The sequence below is a fragment of the Chelonoidis abingdonii genome, chromosome 11 (genome assembly GCF_003597395.2).
Source record: "Chelonoidis abingdonii isolate Lonesome George chromosome 11, CheloAbing_2.0, whole genome shotgun sequence".
In the NCBI taxonomy this organism is placed as follows: domain Eukaryota; kingdom Metazoa; phylum Chordata; order Testudines; family Testudinidae; genus Chelonoidis; species Chelonoidis abingdonii.
Window position 1 is genome coordinate 26,130,061 of NC_133779.1, and position 16,698 is coordinate 26,146,758.

Sequence of the window (16,698 nt, forward strand, 5' to 3'; positions counted from 1 at the left end):
AGCAGCGGTTTTCACTGCACCAAGTCCACTTATGGCCTGCAGGCAACTCCCAGACCCACCACAGCCCACCATCTCAGCCAGAAAGGAGCCCACTCAGCCTCGCCATTGCTACTTTTCCTACCCCCCAGAACCCTGCTTCTCCTGGGCTGCAAGGAGCCAACAGGCAGCCACAGGGGTCTATCTCCCAGCAGCCAACCGCACCTCTATGGGTTTGGCCCTCAGAACAAATGAAAACAGAATCTCAGTGTGACATTCTGTACCTTCGGGGGAGCGTGCTGTAACCCCTATATTCCTCATTTTCATATAATCATCACCTTACATATAGAGCATGACTTGTAAGGTATCAGAGGAAAGGATATGATCTGCTGAAAGTCATTTCTCTACCCATAGATGTATACCATTCATGCATATGAAGTTATGAGAATTGTGCAGTGTGGTTGTCACTATGCTGTAAGGTGGGGGAATCAGCCAAATATTAGCTCCCCAGTGACAACAGCAGGGAAAGTAACCAACACCCAGACAGGTTGTCAAACAACCCATCAACAGCCATTGTCCAGCAAGGGAGCTACAATGCAATGACTCACCTGCATGACGCCATATGAGGGGAATTGCTCAAACTTGCTTGGAGAGATGCAGTGATGCTCACCTGACTCTGAAGGGGGAGGGGGGGGCAAAGCCAAGAGGGAAGAAAGGACATGATAAAAGGAGACATTTGCCTTCCTTTATCTCTCTGCCACCCACATCTACAGACACCCCCACAGCAAGCAACCGAAGTGCTAATCAAAGGGGAGAGCCTGGCTGAAAAGCCACCAGCCGGCCTGTGGCGAGAAGCATCTTAGTTTGTAAGGGCATTGAAAGGGTTAAGATCGGCTTAGAGTGCATTTAGCTTTTTTTTCTCAGAAACAACGAGGAGTCTGGTGGCACCTTAAGGACTAACAGATTTATTTGGGCATAAGCGTTCGTAGGTAAAAAGCCCACTTCTTCAGATGCATGTAATGAAAATTGCAGATAGAGGCATAAATATATATTGGAACATGGCGTGACGGGAGTTACTTTACAAGGGGAGAAGCAGGGTTGAAGGCTAATTTAGTCAGGCTGGATGTGGTCCACTGCCAATAATTGACGGGGAGGTGTCAATACCAAGAGAGGGAAAATTGCTTTTGTCGTGAGCCAGCCACTCCTGGTCCCTCTTCAAGCTCAAATTAATGGAGTTAAGTTTGCAGATCAATTGTAACTCTGCAATTTCCCTTTGAAGTCTGTTTTTGAAGTTTTTTGAATGGCTACTTTGAATGGTTACTTTTAAATGTTGTTGAATGTGAATGTGCTATTGAGTATGCAAGTCCCATATGGTTTAGTGGCCAGGATTCCTGGTTTTTACCGAGGTGGCCTGGGTTCAATTCCCAGTGTGGGAATAGTCCAGAGCTTTTGCTCAGAGGGGAGGCAGGAAATGAAAGGAATGGGGAGGGTTCCTGGCAGCAGGGGAGTTGGATAGTGTTGGGAGGGGACCTCAGAAGTGGGGGTGGGAGCGGGGGCAGAGGTCTGAGGGGAGATCAGGGAAGGATCCCAGCTGTGTGAGAAGTTGACACTCTGGAGAGCACAGGCCTGGCATGGGGAGTGGGAAGAGTGAGTGTGTCCCTCTAAACTCACCAACTGCAGACTAGGCAGGCTTGGAAGAATTACGTATTTGTTGGTAAATGTCAAGTTCTGTGTAAATGCACAACCCAATGGCAAAACATTTCCATTGATAATAATCAAAATTGAAAGATGGGCAAAGTAAGAAACATGCTGCTTGAGAATTTATCCTATTCTAACCTATAAGGTTCCCTTCTGCCTTAGGCACTACCATGTGGGCGTTCCATTTCCCTCCCCATTTTCACAAGGAGAAACAATTTCCTTTGCACGGATCCATGAAGAGCAAAACCTCCCTGTGTTTCCAGTCCAAGCCAGGGCAGTCAATTCCATTGAAACTTTCTCTCCTGCAATGGCAATGGTCAGACAGAGGGGATGCGTCCACCTTCCCCCCGGGCAGTGAGATATTCCCTCTCCTCTTCAGGCTGCTGTTGTTATTCCATGAATCATCAAGGATGGAATAAAAAGCTGAGTTTACTCCAGGGTGAGGAAAGAAAGGAGCCACCAATGCCCTGAAAAATCTCAGTGCCCAGAGAAAACCTGCCTCCGTTATTGGACTCACAGAGGTGCTGGCGCTACGACGGGAAAAGGGACTGTCTGAATTGCCAAGGCAGGGAATGAACAATCTACAGCAACATCATTAACCACAAACACACTCTCATCATCCTCCAGCCAGTAGGGAAATGGGCAGGAATTCTTGCTGTTTAGCCATGGCCACATATACAGAGCTGCACAGCAGTGAGTGTGCTGGGGAAGCTGGTCTGAGCAAATAGTTGGAAAGGACCCTTCAGTGAGAATAGAACCAGAGTGTAGAAAGGCCCCTGTGTTACGTGGTTGTGGCTGAGGGCTTAGTGAGCTGGGCTAGCGTAAACCATAGGGGTTTTCCTGTGGAGGTTTGATTCTTGCCAGGTAGGGAAGGCTGGTGTGTGGTGTCTCCATGGCTGCACTTTCAGTGTCTGATCACCCATGATGCCACAGAGAGCCAAGTCTAGATGGATTCAGGGGCTAAGGACAAGTCAACATTTCAAACATTGAGTCTATGGTGCTGTAGCTCAGTAATGGAGATGCTCTATACCAGGGTTTCTCAAATGTCCTTTCACTGCAACCTCCTTCTGCCAAAAAACACTTCCTACATGGCCCTGGAAAGAGGGGCCAAGCACCATGAAGCTCCACACCAGGTGTGTGTGGGGGAGCCAAAGCCTGAGCTCTGCCCCAATGGGGGGAGGACAAAACCAGGATTCAGCTCTGGGTGGTGGGGCTGAGAATTCTGGTTTCAGCCCCAGGCCCCAACAAGTCTAATGCCAGCCCTGGCAACCCCATTAAAACAGGGTCATGACCCACTTTGGAGTCCTGACCCACAGCTTGAGAACCGCTGCTCTATGCTGATGGGAGAGTTTTCCTGTTGGTGTAGTCAATCCACTTCCCCAAGAGGTGGCTGCTATGTCCGGGGGAGAAGCTATATCGGTGGGTATGGAAGCTGCCTTGTTTACCACATTTCAGAAGATTAATCAAACCCCATTTTTAAAACCACCTGTGGTCTGTGAATGGCAAAGGAGCTTGATGAAGCAGGGTCTGTCATTCAAAGTCCTGGAGATCACGATTCCACACTCCTGTTGTAATGGGAGTATAGCTCAGTGGTAGAGTGTTTACTTACAGATCAAATGGTCCTTGGTTCAAACCCAGGTGCCCTCTTAAAAAAACCAAAACCCTTTCATTTCCATCATATTCAGGAGCACCACCATATGGGGATGCTTGAAATGAATGTGAACACTCAACATTTTGCTGTCCAAATGCATAAAAGCCTAGCAAACCTGTCCATCAGCTGAAATCAGTTCCAATCCGCTAAGTGTCTAGTTTATGTTTTCATCAATTAAACAAAGGGATCATTCCCTGAAGCAGAGCACAAGTTTGAAATACAGGCAGCATAGAGTCAATTTTCATAACGTCAACTACAAAAATGATACACCTCTAGAGATAGCATCATTATAATCAGCCAATCAGAACCTCTCCATAGGCCTGGTCAACATTATGCGTTTAAACCGATTTTAGCAGCATTAAACCGATTTAATGCTGTACCCGTCCACGCTACGAGGCCCTTTATATCGATATAAAGGGCTCTTTAAATAGGTTTCTGTACTCCTCCTCTACGAGAGAAGTAGTGCTAAAATCGGTATTACCATATCGGATTAGGTTTAGTGTGGCCGCAAATCGACGGTATACAACAAGACCTGAGTCTCCTCCCTGTCAATAACCCCTGCTCAGCCAATCAGTAGAGACTGAGGACGGAGGCTGAGGGTTCTCACCAGAGAGCCCAAAACATGGACCAGGTCACTGGTGGGAATCACTGCCCGAGCACTAGTTCAGCCCCACAGTTTGGATGGACCCCAGAGTGGGAGCTGCAGAGCACTGCCCCGCAACACACACACTGACACACACCTCCTGGTATTGGGAGGGGAACAGATAAAAGGACAAAGGAAGCAAGAGAAGAAGAGAAAGGATGGGGGTGGATGGAGGAAAAGTGAAACAAAAAGGACAAACCCTAATTCCCCAGTGATTCTAAGGACAAAATCCCAGGTGCACATAAAATTCTGCCTCCTTAAGCTCGTGTTTTCCATGCCTAGAATTCAACTCTCACCACATGCATCAGACTGAACAGGTTTCAACCTCCAGGAGGCTCTTGCCTTCTAAACAGGGACGCTGTTTTTAGTAAAATCACTACAAGAAAGGAGAAAACAAAAGAGGTTCCTCTGGCGCTCACGTCCATGAACCCGAATACTCTCTCAGTCTTCAAAGAGAGACCTAGAGAAGGAGACTTGCTGAAGCAAAGCCACAGGGTCTCTGAGGTTTCCCTGGCCCTCGCCCCTCTCCTGCCTGGCTGATGTCAGCATCTCTCTGTGAGGTCACCACCTCCCCAACACTTTTGACCAATAGTCTGAGATCTGCAAAAAGGCCTTTGTGATGTCACTGCCACACCCTCCCTTGCTGTGCCAATGTCCTGCCCTGGCCAGGCACTTTGAGGTTTGAGCTACTCCCTGTGGATCACCCCACCTAAGGAGTGTTCGTTCTAGACAGCAAGCCGGCTAGACAGGAAAACATCAGATGCTGCTCCCAGTGCTACACTCAGTGTTTCAGAAATTAGTCGACTTTATGGCGAGAAAGACCATTAGAGCCTCTAATCTGACCCCCTGCATATCACAGCCTCCTGTATGACACAATAGCTACTTTGAGGGCAAACCCATTCCAGAAAGGCATCTAGTCTTCATTAAATGACATCAGGAGATGGCAATCCACCACTTCCTTGGTAGCTTGTTCCTGTGGTGAATCATCCTCGCTGTTGACTATTTGTGCCTTAGTTATAATATGAATTTGTCGCTTTTCACCTTCCAGCCATTGGCTCTTGTTATGCCTTTCTCTGCTAGACTCAAAAGCCCTTAAATACCCAATCTTTTCTCTCCATTAAGGCACTTCAACAAAGTCACCTTTCAGTCTTCTTTTGATAAGCTAAACAGGTTAAGCTCTTTCAATAGCTCCCTAAAAGGCATTTTTCTCCAGCCCTCAGAACATTTGGTGGCTCTTTGCTGCCCCAGCTCCAATTTTACAACATCTTTTTCAAATGAGGACAGCAAAACCGGAGGCTATTCCTGTATCAGTCTCACTGATGCCATGTCACCTCCTGTGATGCTTTTTACAGATCCAGACTAACACGGCTATCCTCTGATACTTGACCTCTTGGGATGTTATTGACATATATCTGTAACTGTATAGATCACTGTTGTGACCACTGTTCTCTATTTGCAGCTAAATTTACAGAAAGGTTGTCGTGTAAGGGGTCTACGGGTACGTCTACACTATGGGATTATTCCGATTTACATAAACTGGTTTTATAAACAGATTGTATAAAGTCGAGTGCATGCGGCCACGCTAAGCACATTAATTCAGCGTGTGCGTCCATGGTCCGAGGCTAGCATCGATTTCCGGAGCGTTGCACTGTGGTAGCTATTCCATAGCTATCCATAGTTCCCGCAGTCTCCCCTGCCTCTTAGAATTCTGGGTGAGAGCCCAGTGCCTGATGGGCAAAAATCATGTCAGGGTGTTCTGGGTAATGTCGTCAGTTATTCCTTCCTCCGAAAAGCAACAGTAGACAATCATTTCGCGCCCTTTTTCCCTGGATTCCTGCAGACACCATAGCACAGCAAACATGAGCCCATTCAGCTTTTTTTTTTTTTTTTTACAGTCACCGTATGTGTACTGGATGCCGTGGACAGAGGCGATACTCCAGCGCTACACAGCAGCATTCATTTGCTTTTGCATGATAGCAGAGACAGTTACCAGTTGTTCTGCACTGTCTGCTGCCAGGGTAAATTGGCAATGAGATGACGGTTATCTGTCCCTCTGTACTGTCTGTGCTATCATGGTGCCCCTGGCTGAGATCAGCCGGGGGCACAAAAGCAAAACCGGGAATGACTCCCTGACTCAATGTTCCTTTATGGTTTCTAAAAATAGAGTCAGTCCTGCCTAGAATATGGGGCAAGTGTACTAGAGAACCAGTGTATCAGAGAGCACTGCTGCTCCGTGTCAGATCCCACAGAAATGAGCTACATGCCATTCAGGGGGCGGTGCCCCTGCAACAACCCCACCCGTTGCTTCCCTTCTCCCCCAACCTTCCTGGGCTACCGTGGTAGTGTCCCCCCATTTGTGTCATGAAGTTATAAAGAATGCAGGAATAAGAAACAGTGACTTGTCAGTGAGATAAAATGAGGGGAGCAGCATCCCGGGCGTATGACAGTCCAGGCAAGACATTAAGCAGTGTCGGGGAGGAGCCCAGCATCCCGCTGCTATGATAGTCCACACAGTACAGAATCTTTTCTTTACACATGAAAGGGAGAGGGCTGATTGAAGCTCAGCCCCAGTTGCTATGATGAAGATGGTTACCAGCTGTTCTGTCCCATCTACTGGGAGTGACCAGGAATCATTCCTATTTTACCCAGGAGGCCCCCTGGCCGGCATCACCTCAGGCCAGCCAGAGTATTCAGCAGTTATCAAGCATTGGAGCACTCACGGGTGATAAGGACCATTACCACCCCTACTGCACCATCTGCCACGGGGAGGGAGAGGAGCGAATACTGCACTCACTGCTGCAGCATCGCGTCTACCAGCAGCATTCAGTAGACAAAGGTGACATTGAAAGAAGTCAAGAAACGATTTCTTTCCCTTTTCTTTCACGTGTGGTGTGGGGAGTAAATTGAGGAGCTAGTCCTGAACCACGCTGGACAACGTGTTGAACCTACAGGCATTGAGAGCTCAGCCAAGAGTGCAAATACTTTCAGAGACTGCTGGGGACTGTGGATAGCTGGATCCTCAGTACCCCCTCCATCCATGAGCATCCATTTGAGTCTCTGGCTTCCCATTACGCTTGTCACGCAGCACTGTGCAGCCTGGAGATTTTTCTTCAAACGCTTTGGCATTTGTCTTCTGTAACGGAGCTTTGATAGAACAGACTTGTTTCCCCATACAGCGATCAGATCCAGTATCTCCTGTATGGTCCATGCTGGAGCTCTTTTAGATTTGGGACTGCATTGCCACCCGTGCTGATCAGAGCTCCACGCTGGGCAAAACAGGAAATGAAATCTAAATTTCGTGGGGCTTTTCCTGTTTTACCTGGCCACAGCATCGAGTTCAGATGCTGTCCAGAGCGGTCACAGTGGTGCACTGTGGATACCGCCCAGAGGCCATAGTGACGATATTGATAGAACAGGCATCACAGAAACCCCCTGCACCCTCTCCTGCACCCCACATGGGGACACTGACCTGTGTGCATGGAGCAGCTGGCATTGCTGCCCGCTCCTTCCCTGCAACGCTGCTCCTCCGCGGCACCTCTAGGGGGCTGTGGGGGTTGGGGGGGCAAGAAGTGACATCATCCTGAGCTCCCTGCATCCAGGTCACTTTCCTCAGCTGGGCTGCATAAGGGGAGGGCAGAGAGCAGCAGCTTCTGATGCTCCCTCACAGCACAGCCCAGGTGGGGAAAGTGACCAGGACACATGGAGCACATATGTTGCTCCTCGCTCCCCCCAGCCCTCTATGGGGCCACGGAGGAAGCGTTGGGGCGGGTGAGCTGTATCCTTGTGTCACACTTGCCCTTTCCCCCCCACCTGGCGGCTGCTGCCCCCCTCCTAAGGCCACCAGGTCCCCAGCACACAGCAGGGAACCACAGTGGGAGCCCCCCCAGGAAGCCAGTGTCTGGACACTACTCAGCCCGCAGCGGGGCACCTTTGCACTGCCGCATGACTGCCGAGGCCCTGGCTGATTTGGACCCCTGGAAAAGTCTCCCCCATGTTGGCCCCAGGGCTGGAGGAGCTCTCACTCCCTGCTTGGCCCGGGGGCTGCAGCAGGGGCACAGAGCTTCTCTGGTCTCAGGCCGCAGCAGGGCAGAGGTAAAAGGAGTGATAGGGTGGGGCTGGTGGGGAAGGGGTGGAACAGAGGTGACAGTGGATGGGCATGGGTGGAATGGAAGGTGGAAGGGGCGGAGCCACAGACAGAAGGGGGGCCATGGTTCTGGTGCTGGGGCCCCCACACTTGTTCTCCCTTTCCCTGGGCTTTGGCATCACTAGCCCCTGCTTAGCGAGTAGGGTTCATTGGTCCCCGTAATTTGTGGGTGTGACTCCTAGGGGACACAGAGGAACATTCATGGGGGCACCTCAGGCCTGAGCCAGCCCCATGGAGGGCAGGGAGGGAGCCCACTCAGCCCCCTCTGTCCCCAGCTCTTCCCCAACCCCACCCTCAGCCTGAGACTCTGGCTCCCACCCGGCATCGACCCCTTTACTCCTGTCCGCACCCCCTCTCCCCAGCAAGCAACAGCCCCACTCCCAGCCCGGTTCTCGACCGTGGCTTCCGAGGGGCCACAGCCATGGCTAAGAGGGCACAATGTGAAATGTTTGGGGACCACTGGTTTTAGGGTGACATCCTCAATCACTTCTCTGCAGTCCAATAAAAGCTATTCCTCACCCACCTACCCCTCCATCAGGACGCACTAGGTATGTTCTGCTGCCCTTCACTCATACAGGAGGAGAATAACATTTCATTCCACTCAATCCTAAAGTGATTTGTAACCCACCACCATCCCCAAACTGGTCATTTTGGGGAAGCGGCCCCACCATGCTGCATAGCTAGGCAGAGTAGGTGTGTCTGTGCAAACACGGTCTGTTCCTGAAGTCTTTCCCCCAGCTCCTCACTAGATGTGAGGGGGGAGCTCATTCAGCCCCTGCTTCTGCTTAGTATTTAAAAACTCCTTAGTGTCCCTCTCTCCCTGGCCTTAGATTTCTCCTCCTGTCCCTTTCCTGACAGCTCAGATGAGGTGGCTGAGTGGTTAAGGTGATGGACTGCTAATCTGTTTGTTTCTCTGCATGCGTAGGTTGAATCCCATCCTCATCAGATGCATTTAGTCTTCACACCTCTTTTATAGACAACCATCTCCCCCTTTGGTACAATGACAGATCAAACAACATTGCTTCTTGCAAACAAAAAACCTTTCAGAAACTCAGACCCTCCCATTGCTTTAAATAAAAAATGTCTAAATCCCAGATTTCTAAAAAAAAATTCTCTAGTCCTGTATTTCTTAGTTTTTATCTCAAAAGGAAACATGCCTCATAATCTCCCCAAACACCCATGGGACCTTCCCAAATTATTAAAATACCCCCATCCTGAGCAAGGCCCCAACAGTGAACCAGAGCTAGTGTCTAGCCAAGCTGTTCTGAAGGAGGCAACTCAACATTTTCGCTCTGCTTCCCTTGGCAAAGTCTGACTGAGAAAACAAAATTCCCCACACTGAAAATTTTTCTGCTGAAAAACAGACCAGAGAACCCCCTGTGGCCAATACTAGTCTGTCTGGGGACTTTGATTTGAATGCATTATTATTATTTCTCTTCTGATTTATCTCAGTTCAGTGTTTGTCCTCCAGATGTGTTTCAGGTGTTGAATTGTGGGGAGAGAGGCCAATTCATAATGTCTCTACCTTCCCTTCTTTCATAGTTTCTTCCAACTTGCTAGGAAAGCTCCTTTGCTAGGATGTGAGTCAAGCAGTGTCCATTGTCGCTGTGCTATCTCGGAGAAGTCTGCATTGTACACGGTTCCTGGGATAGTCCTTGGGAGTGTGGATCCCTTTAATGGGCCAGCAGCGAGTCTGGCTCCTCCATTGTCACATCTGAAAGGCTGGTGGTGGGCATTTCCCAACCTCATAACATATCTCAGTAACACACACAGAGCAAACTTCATAACTTCCCAACCAATGCTACCACACGATATTAATGTTCAACAGATCAAGACTTTTGAAATGATACCTCACCAGGCAGACTTTGTACAAACCATGTCATCATTATATGAAAGTGGTGAATATGGGGCTTCCAGGGTGCTGCTTTGAGCACAGCGTGCCACACCTGGGCTGACATTGCAATGGAGACGTACCCGTAGAGTCCATCTCTCCTGGGATAAAGATGGCAGCATGCTGGCCTGGGTCATCTGACTTGGCCCCATGGAGCTAAAGCTCAGGGGATAAAACTGTGGTGAAGATATTTGTGTCTCATAACTGAGCCTGGTTTGGAAACCCTCACCCTCGCTGGGGTCTCCGAGGTTGGGCTCAAGCCCATATGGCACATCTGCCTTCTCTCAATGGGTCGATTGTATAGCTGATGGTTCTTAATGGGCCATCAAGCAGGCTAAGCAGAACTGACACCAACAGTGGTCACAACAGTGATCTATACAGTTAAATGTCCCAATAACATCATAGGAGGTGACATGGCCATCAGTGAGACTGATATTGGAAAACTGCCTCCAGTTTTGGTGTCCTCATTTGAAAAAGATGTTGTGAAATTGGAGCTGGGGCAGCAAAGAGCCACCAAATGTTCTGAAGGCTGGAGAAAATGCCTTCTAGTGAACTGTTGAAAGAGCTCAACCTGCTTAGCTTATTAAAAAGAAGATTGAAATGTGACTTCACTGAAGTGTTGAAGTGCCTAATGGAGAGAAACGATTGGGTATTAAAGGGCTCTTGATCTAGCAGAGAAAGGCATAAGAAGACCCAATGGCTGGAAGGTGAAAAGAGACAAATTCATATTACAACTAAAGCACAAACAGTCAATGGCGAGGATGATTCACCACAGGAACAAGCTACCAAGGAAAGTGGTGGATTAGTCCATCTCAATGTCATTTTGTGAAAGACTAGATCCCCTTTCTGGAATGTGTTTGCCCCAAAAGTAGCTATTGTGTCATACAGGAGACATGTGATATGCAGGGGATCAGATTAGATGTTCTAATGGTCTCTTCTGGCCATAAAGTCGACTAATTTTTCTGAAAAACTGATTGTAGCATTGGGAGCAACATCTGATGTTTTACTATCTAGCCGCTTGCTGGCCTAGAACGAACACTCCTTGAGTGGGGTGATCCACAGGGAGTAGCTCAAACCTCCAAAGTGCCTGGCCAGGGGCAGGACATTAGCACAGCAAGGGAAGGGTGTGGCAGTGACATCACAAAGGCCTTTTGCAGGACCTCAGACTATTGGTCCAGGGTGGTGGGGAGCTGGTGACCTCACAGAGAGACGCTAACATCAGCCAGGCAGGACAGGGGTGAGGGGCCAGGGAAACCTCAGAGACCCCTGTGGCTTTGCTTCAGCAAGTCTCCTTCTCTAGGTCTCTCTTTGAGGACTGAGAGAGTATTCGGGTTCACGGATGTGAGCACCAGGAGGAACCTCTTTCGAGTTTTCTCCTTCCCTTGTAGTGATTTTACTAGAAAACAGCCGTCCCTGTTTAGAAGGTAAGCGCCTTCTCGAGGTTTGAAACCTGTTCAGTCTGATCCATCTGGTGAGAGTTGAATTCTAGGCATGGAAAACACGAGCTTAGGAGGCAGAATTTTATTGCTCACCTGGGATTTTGTCCCTTAGAATCACTGGGGACATTAGGGTTTGTCCTTTTTGTTTCACCTCTTCCTCCCTCCCTCCTTCCTCTTCTTCTCTTGCTTCCTTTGTCCTTTTACCTGTTCCCCTCCCAACACAGCAGGGGTGGGTGTGTGTGTGTGTGTTTTTTTGCAGGGGAGTGCTCTGCAGCTCCCACTGTGAGAGGTCCACCCAAAAACGTAGGGCTGAACTAGTGCTCGGGCTGTGATCCCCACCAGTGACCTGGGCCATCCTTTGGGCTCTCTGGTGAAAACCCGCAGACCCCCGTCCTCAGTCTCTACTCTGATTGGCTGAGCAGGGGGTTATTGACAGGGAGGAGACTCAGGTCCTTGTTGTTCTCTTTTAAGACAAAGGAAATAAATCCGAACCAGTTCTATGTTTGATGAATTTTGCTGCTTTTCTGCATTAGTTGTCTCTGAGCAGTTCATGATTCTCTCTAACATTGCAGTTCTCCTCAAATACTTGCTGAATAATTACTGTCACTGTTGTTGGTCTGGAGCTCATCTGAGAGCACTTTACTCAGGTCATCCAATATATGAAATTCAAGATCCGATGGTTAGTCTGAAAATCAGGGCTCCTGGGTCCTATTCCCAACTCTGCCACTGACTGGCTGTGTGACCTAAGACAAGTCAATTCTCCTTTCTCTGCCTTAGCTTCTCCCTCTTTCAAGCGGAGATAATAATGATCCGCTGCTACCTACCTCACGGTGCATGGAGGCAGGGTTGGTGCTAGGTTTTTTGCTGCCCCAAGCAAAAAAAATTTTAGCTGCCCCCACCCCAGCCCTGGACTCCCCGCCACATGCTCCTGCTGACCAAGCCCTGGGCTTCCCCCCACCCGCAGCCCCCTGCCTCTCCAGCCCTGGGCTCTCCCCCCAGACACCCCATGCCAACAACATAGGTTTGTTCTCCCCAGTCCGCCTAGGCAGAGCTGCTCCCGGTTATACTCCGTCTCCAGTCGGAGCATGCCCAGAGAGGGTGAGCGGGTGTGGCCTCTTCAGCCCACAGGGTGCAGTTAACCCTAGCAGTGCCAGTGCAGGGTTGATACACCTCATCACAGACAGCATTTCCCAAATTTTGGGATTAGCTAGGAGATCTCTTCAGGAGTAACCTCCTGTAGGGACTGGGTGACAAATACCTTGGGAACCAAATACCTGGGCACTTTGCCTAGTTCCAAGTCACTTGCTGTGGAATTCTATCCCTGGAGTATCTGAGACAATATTGACTTAAACAATTGAACTACCCTGTGACCATGTGCACTTACTTCCGGCAGTTGCACCATTTGGGGTCTGCTGTTGTTCACCTTTTCAGAGTGGAGATTTAAAAACAGACTGTGTCTCTGATAATATGTCCAGCAGCTTGGAGTATTCCGTCCTGTTGACTGAACTGTATTTGAATTTTCTCCATGTCATCATGCAGGGATAGGGAAAAAACAAACCTAAAGTAAAAAATGATGGTCATTTGTCTGAAATTTCCCAAAAAATCTGAGCTACAATCTGTCAAACAACACTAACATGCAGGTACATGACCCTGGAGCCTTCATGAAAGATAGAAAACCCACATCACAGAGAGGTAGACGACACTTTCATTTTAATTTAAAGTGAAATTCCAGACTAAGTTACATCTGATGTCTCAGAATCAGGATGAGAAATTCTCCCATGAGCCACTGAAACCTGCTTCACTCAGCGCTGTCTCATTAGTGCTATTTACAGAAGTTTTAAGACCTTCATAACAGGTGGAAAAAACAGCCGATCTTCCCAGAAGTGGCTTTGCCAATAAAGGGAAAAAGGGGATTTGAACAGTGCTTGGGATTCATCTGAAATCCCCTTCCAAGTCGGTGACACTTTCATCTCCTGCCAGAGTGACTCTGATTTAGGATCAAAGATGTACAAGCACCATTCCCAAGCATGGACAGCTAAGAACATGACCTCACTGGACACTTTGGGAAGTGAAGGAATATGAAGGGGTGAACTGTGTATGGCTCAGGCACAAGGGAACAGTTCTGGGGTGATGGGGAAGGATGGAATCTCTGAGTCACCCCATCTCCTTCCAGTGTCACAGAGCCTAAAATGCAGGGGCGGCTCTAGGTATTTTGCTGCCCCAAGCATGGCAGGCTGGCTGCCTTCGGCGGCTTGCCTACAGGAGGTCCCCAGCCCCCAGATTCGGCGGCACGGCTGCGGGAGGTCCGCCGAAGCCGCGGGACCAGCGGACCCTCCGCAGGCATGCCGCCAAAGGCAGCCTGCTTTCCGCTCTCGAGGCGACCGGCAGAGCGCTCCCTGTGACTTGCTGCCCCAGGCACGCGCTTGGGGTGCTGGTGCCTGGAGCTGCTCCTGCTAAAATGACCCTTATTTCCCTGACACTGCTCCAGCTCTTCATCATATTTAAATATATTTTAAATGAGAAAAAAAGTCAACAAAATAACTGCTGTTCTGCACAATCCAGGTGTGACGTTATTGATATAATCTGGGACCATATAGAACATGGGTTGCAACCAAGGTCCTATAGAGGCACCAAATCCTACATAAAGGGGGTCATATAAGGTATCTAAGACCAGGTTACAGGTTATGATTGTGCTGTCTGTATGTCTGTATCATTTTTGTAGTTAAAGTTATGAATATTGGCTGTGCTGTTATGCTGTCTTATTTTCAAATGATTGTCTGCCAGTTCGTGGGGTGAAGCACCGCGCAGACAAGGTGGGTTTGTCAGCCTCTGTTTAGTGTGCTTGATGGCCATTAAGGACCATCACCTACACAACTACTCATCAAGAGAAGGCCAGTACGCCCTGTACTCAGGCAGAGTGTGCAGAAACTGGCCCATGTGACTGCAGACCCCATTTTGCTGTAACTTTCCACAGTTAGGAACAAAGGAGTGTTCTTATACCTAGGAAAAGCCTATATAAGGCGGAGGCCTCATCTCCTCTTCGTCTTCAATCCTGCTTCCGTACCTCTGAGGACTTTGCTACAAACTGAAGCTCGTGCCAACAAAAAGACTGAAGACCCATCCCAGTGCGGGAATGTTACTCCATGGACCTGACTTAAAACCTGCGAGTTTACTCCATTCACTGCTACAAGCGAACTAAGAACTTTGCCATTACTGTATGTAATGATTCCATTTAACCAATTCTAGCTCTCATCTCATCTTTCTTTTTATGGAATACCTTTAGATTCTAAGGATTGGCAACGCGTGATTGCTGGGTAAATCTGATTGTGTATATTGACCAGGGTCTGGGCTTGGTCCTTTGGATCGAGAGAACCTTTTCTTTTACTGGTGTTGGTTTTCATACCATCATCCTTCAGATGGTTGTACTGCGTGGTGTAACTGGGAAATGGAGTGTCTAGAAATTGCTTGTGTGACTTTTGTTAGCCAGTGGGGTGAAAACCCGAAGTATTTTTGTTTGGCTGGGTTTGGTTGCCTTAGAGTGAAACCCCCGCCTTGGGCTGTGACTGCCCCTGTTGGAGGCAATGGTCCTGATTTGGCACTCTCAGTTTGGTCACGCCAGAACCACATCTCTCCTACCGGTAATGTGAGAACAAATGGGAATGAGAAAATCTTCCTCAGAGAGGACTTGAAACATCTCTAACAATAACTTTGCACTGGAGAGGAGTCACATGTGAAATCTCCAGTTTGTTTAGACAAGGCAAAATGTGGACTGTGGTAGTCAGACAGAGGGAAAATGTGCAAGATACCCCACCCACTATCCATGCCCATGTTTTTATGCAAGAATATTTCTGTCTTTTACATCGGGAAAGTGAACCAAGCTAGCTAACTCCATGGCACCCACAGTTTATACCCAGGTAGATTTTATCTCAATGTAAGGTGGTTGAAGACACCCCCCATCTCCCCACCTGGGTGATAGACATTCCTGGTAGAAAGAAGACACATCCCATGACTCGCAGGGACCAATGGGTTGCATAGGGAAATGGATCACAGGATCCACCCAAAGACGAGCGAGCTTTTCAAAATGGGCAACTCATGTGTGGTGAGTCTGAGGGACCTCAATGTGCAAAGATGCAACAGCCTTAACTCTCACTACCTGGAACTGTCAAAAGATATTAAAAAAAAAAATCGTCTGACAAGCTCTAGAGAAGGTTTTATGAAGTTTATCTCCTTTACGGATCTCTGATGTTTAGAAAGGCCTGAGCTATGAGTGAGCTTTTCCCACACTCGCAGCATCATTAGGGTCGCTGCCCCGGTGTGGATTCTGTATGTGTAATAGGGTTCGAGCTCCGAGAAGAAGCTTGTTCCCGCACTCACTGCATTCTAGGCCTTCTCCCCCCGTGTACTCTCTGGTCGAGAGATTTAAGAGGGAGGTGAAGTGAAACATTTCCGCACTCATGCATTCATAGGGTCTACTCTCCTGTCTGATCCTCTGATTACAGTAAGGTTGAGCTCCGAGAGAAGCTTTCCCACACCACAACATTCATAGGGTCGCTCTCCTGTTGCGGTCCTGATGAGAGGTAAGGGGAGAAGTGAGTGAAACGTTTCCCGCACTCACGCCATTCATAGGGGTCTCTCGCTTGTGTGGATCCGCTGATGTATAGTTAAGTTTGAGCTCTGAGAGAAGCTTTTCCCAACTCGCAGCATTCGTGGGTCGCTCTCCCTGTTGCATTTGTCTATGAGAGATAAGGGCTGATCCTCTGAGTGAGCGTTAAACCCACAGTTGCGCAATTTGTGGGTCGCTCTCCCGTGTGGATTCTCTGATGAGAGATAAGGATATCTCCAAGTGAACTTTTCCCTCACTCACAGCATTCATAGAGTTATCTCTCCTCTGTGTATTTGCTATGCCTACTCAGGCCTGAGGATTATTGAAGGCTTTCCACACTCACAGCTTCAGAGGGTCTCTCTTTCATGTGGATTTCTCATGTCGATAAGGGCCTAGCTTCACTGAGCGTAATTGATTTTTTCCCACACTCACTAATGTATTCCTCATCGCTTTTCAGTGAGGAATTTTCTTCCTAAGACGTAGTTCCTGACGGTCCCTGTGAGCTTCCCTGACAATTAATGGGTTCATCCACTCTTCTCCTCTGAGTGGTTTCCCTGCTCTCTCTCTGTCTGTGTCCACCGTCATCAGCTTTTCCCTGATTACGGGATTCTGGGCTGGGACACGCTCCCTTTGCGATCTCGCATAATTTCCCC

General features: G+C 48.7%; 1 protein-coding gene, 2 long non-coding RNA genes and 1 other non-coding gene across 4 annotated transcripts in view; 2 read left to right on the plus strand and 2 right to left on the minus strand.

Annotated features, from left to right (window-relative positions):
- The window catches only part of LOC116823303 (uncharacterized), a 703,657-nt gene that overhangs the window by 372,539 nt on the left and 314,420 nt on the right, over positions 1-16,698 (minus strand). The gene's annotated exons all lie outside the window — the stretch shown is intronic.
- Positions 1-16,698, plus strand: part of LOC142047449 (uncharacterized) — a 123,772-nt gene that overhangs the window by 105,783 nt on the left and 1,291 nt on the right. The window lies entirely within an intron of this gene.
- LOC142047439 (uncharacterized) overlaps positions 1-16,698 on the minus strand; it is a 115,934-nt gene that overhangs the window by 58,271 nt on the left and 40,965 nt on the right. The window lies entirely within an intron of this gene.
- Positions 1,341-1,412, plus strand: TRNAK-UUU (transfer RNA lysine (anticodon UUU)). Its single transcript has one exon. It is a non-coding gene; the product is annotated as a tRNA-Lys (tRNA).